This window comes from Microtus ochrogaster, assembly GCF_000317375.1.
Source record: "Microtus ochrogaster isolate Prairie Vole_2 chromosome 14 unlocalized genomic scaffold, MicOch1.0 chr14_random_1, whole genome shotgun sequence".
NCBI classification, from domain to species: Eukaryota; Metazoa; Chordata; class Mammalia; order Rodentia; family Cricetidae; genus Microtus; species Microtus ochrogaster.
The window spans coordinates 17,980,896-17,984,839 of NW_004949096.1; positions in this window are offsets into that span (position 1 = coordinate 17,980,896).

The following is a 3,944-nucleotide window of genomic DNA, read 5'->3' on the forward strand; positions in this document are numbered from 1 at the left end:
GAAGTTGCATATATGCAGGAGCACCCTGTGAGGAGCATTTGAGAGGAATGCATCGTGAGGAACATACACAGGAAAGCACTCTGTGAGAAACACATGCAAGGGGGTGCCCTGTGATGGCACATGCAGAGGAGCACTCTGTAGAAAAGACACACAGTGAGAACACACAGGCAGAGGAGCCTGTGGAGTTCATAGAGCACTCTGCATTTGCAGAAACATTCGAACCTACCCTATGTGCACCAACAAAGATGGGACCAGCTACAATGCTGCTGTGGAACAATGATCTTGTACCCTGTAAAGATTTATTGCTTGTATTGTTTTAATAAAATGCTGATTGGCCAGTATCCAGGAAGGAAGTATAGGCGGGACAACCTGGTAGGAAGTATAAGTGGGGCAACCAGAACAGGAGAATTCTGGGAAGACGAAAGAGTCAGTGCACAGTCATCACAGAGGAAGCAAGATGAGGATGCCTCACTGATAAAAGGTACCAAGCCATGTGTCTAACACAGACAAAAATTAATAAGAAGCCTGAGCTAATAGGCTAACCAGTTTAAAATTAATGTACACCTCTGTGTGTTTCTTTGGGACTAAACAGCTGTTGGACCTGGCTGACAAAAACCCTTGTCAACACAGCACCAATGTAAGGACTCAACCAAGCCACTCATCAGGGAACAGACAGCAGCTAGGTCTTTATAGATAGATAACAAGGAATCATTGAGGGAACCACAGCCAACACAGCCTAAGTAACAGCACAGGGCAGGCATGCTTCTAAGTGGTGGCTTGAATGGGGCCATTTGGCAGGGGACTGTGGGTGAGACACATATCTTCTCCCAGGCTGTACACCCTAACACTTTTCCAGTAGGATCCTCAGTTCCAATTGGGCATCTTGGTAGTCTGAACGACTTCTAGTCTATATAAATGGGCCTCAGTGGGATCAGTGGAGCAATGCCCAGACCCTTCCTCCATGACCCCTGGCACCCATACCACCCCTCAGCATTTCTTGGCCCCTGTCTCACTCGCCTAGACAAATGTGCCCATTGTTACCCTCCTTCCTTGTTGACCTCTAGAATATCCTTGACTCCCTCTGCCACATCCACGCTCTTTCCTACAGTCCACTGCCTTTGGGCTTAACAATCAGGTTTGTTGAGAGGTAGTGAGCAAAGACAAAGCTCCCCATTTTAAAAAAAAAGAGAGAGAGAAAGAACTTTTAAAATTACATTTACTTGTTTATTTGTGTGTGTGTGTGTATGCACATGCGTGCATGCATGTGTGTGTGTCTTTGTACAAGAGTGTGGAGGTTAGATTCAGTTCTCTTTTTCCCTTCTCTTCCACCATGTGGGTCCCAGGGAGTAAACTCAGGCCACCGGGCTTAGTGAAAAGCACCTTTCCCACTGAGCCTTCTTGCCAGCCAATAGTACAAAGCAGTCATGCCAATTTCTATTCCTGTCAGCAACAAATGAATATTCTTATTTCCAGCCTTTTAGCAGCAGTGGATATAGTCATTACCTTCCTCTGTGATTTTTTAAAATTAAACCTTTATTCTCTAATAATTGTGGTTTTTCATACAGTTACAAGAAACAGGGAGACTCTATCTACCCTTTGCCCATGTTTTTTCAGTGGTAAAGCTTACAAAACCTAGGGGACAGTTTCTGATGCAGGATATCAACCTGGGCATGTTCAAAATATGGAGTTTCTCCTTCCTGCTGGGGATCCCTCACAATCCCCCTTTAGAGCCTCCTACCATCCCACTGCCACCCGCTTCCTAGCTCTGGGAGCCAGGAATGCCATCCAAGGCTATAATCTAATTAGGTGATGCTATGCAAATGGAATCTTGCAATGTGGGACTTTCGGGAGGTTTAGGATGTACGTGTGTGTGTGTGTGTGTGTGTGTGTGTGTGTGTGTGTGTGTGTATGCACTTGTGCGTGTGCTTTATTTTTAATTGTTTGTGGTGTTAGGAGTGAAACCAGGACCTCATGCATGCAAGGCAAGTACTTAGCCACTATGTGTGTGTGTGTTATCTTGGCTAGATGCCCTGGAGACTCATCTAAATTGCTGCATAGATCTGCAGCTCCAGCCTCTTTAGTGCTGAATCATCCATATTCAGAGTACAGACACAGCAGGACTTGTCTACCCCTTCATCTACTGAAGGATTTTTGGGTTGTTTTCTGGGATAGACCACACTTGATCATGCTGCGGTATTAGCTTTTCAAAATGTCACTGGCTTCATTTCATAGTACTGTTTCTGCATCTAAGTTCATTGTATATGTCAGTGCAGAAATTTCACTTTTTATAACGTCTTCCTCTAGTGTGGGTATAAAGTGGGATTTACAAAATGAATGGAAAGTCCCCCACTCTTTGTCTCTTAACAATTCATGTAGTATTAGTATTCTTTCTCTTTTAAGTGTGTGCTGGAACTTGCAAGTGAATCGTGTATGCCTGGATATCCCCGTGAGAGCATTCTTAACAGCAGACTTCATTCGTGTCTGTCTTGTTGGTGTCTTCTAAGGCGTCTGTCCATTTCATCAGAGATCAACTACTGCTTCAGGTACTTTTGTTATCCTGTAAGTGTCTATATGGACTGTAGTAGTGCTCCCAATTTCCCTTCTGATATTGGTAAATATAATCTTTTTTCTGTGCCAGATATCTGTTTTAATTATCTTCCTGTCTCAATATTTTTTTTCTGTTCCTTCCTTCAATATTATTGGTTGCTGCTCTATCTTTATATGCTTGTTTTCTTTGGGACAGTGTCTCACCCAGCCCAGGTTGATCTCAAACTCTCTGTGGGTGAAGATGACCTTGGACTTCTGACCCTTCTGCCTGTACCACCCAAGTGCTGAGATAACAGGTGTGCTCCACCTCACCCAGCTTATGTGGTACTCAGTGCTTCATGCTTCCTCAGCAAATGCTCTACCAAATGACCCACTTCCCAGGTCCAATCTTTATGCTGTCCGCCTACACGGATTTTGTTTTTCTTCTTTGTGTAATTTCCTCACCTGGACTCTCAGATCCTCCCTACCCCAGGGCCTCCTGTATAGTGAAGGTGTATTCTCCCACTGAACTACACCTCAGTCCCTAGGAGCTCAGATCTGTGATTTAAGGATCTTCTTGTTTTGTGATAGAAGCATTTATTAATATAAATTCTACTCAAAGACCTGTCTTAGCTGAATTCTACAAATGTTGGTATAATTTTAATTCACCTTTAAATGTATTTAAATTATCGTTCCTTCTTTGATCCATAAAGTATTCAAAAGTGTACTTTTTAAATTCCTAAGCATTTGAGGAGTGTGTGTGTGTTCAAGTTGCTATAGCTCTCTTCCTTCATTTTTGGACAGAGTACCTCATTAAACCTGGATCTCACCCATTCTGTTGCAGTGGCAGGCTCCAGGAGGTCCGCCTCCCCCTCCCCATCACTGGAGTTACAGGTGCACACCGCCACACCTGGCTTTTTGTCAGGTTCTCACGCTTACCAAGCCAGCACTGCAGACTGATCCAGCTCAACAGTTCTCGAGGAACCACGTCTTTCTGTCATTGATTTCTGATTGAAATTTGCTTTAGTTATGGTCAGAAAGAACATTTCACATGACCTAAATCCTCTTCATTGTGATGAAACTTGTTTTGCAGCCAAGTACTTAGCAATCTTGGAAGAAGTATGTGCTCTGCTGGTGTTCTGTGGTGTGTTCCAGAGGTCATCTAAGTCAAGTTCTTACCACTTACTTCCTTATTAATTGCTTGCTATTGACATGGTCTCTTGGCTACTGGGAAATGAGCACTGAACTCTTCAGTAGCACATATAAATCTTACTTCCCCCTTTTCACTTCTATTAGTGTCAGCTTCTTGTTTCTCCAGGCCCACTCACTTCCTACAGGGACAGGACTGCTGCACAGCTTTATAAACTGAGCAATAACATTCTTTATTCTGAAGTTTATTTAACACAAAAAGGACCCTT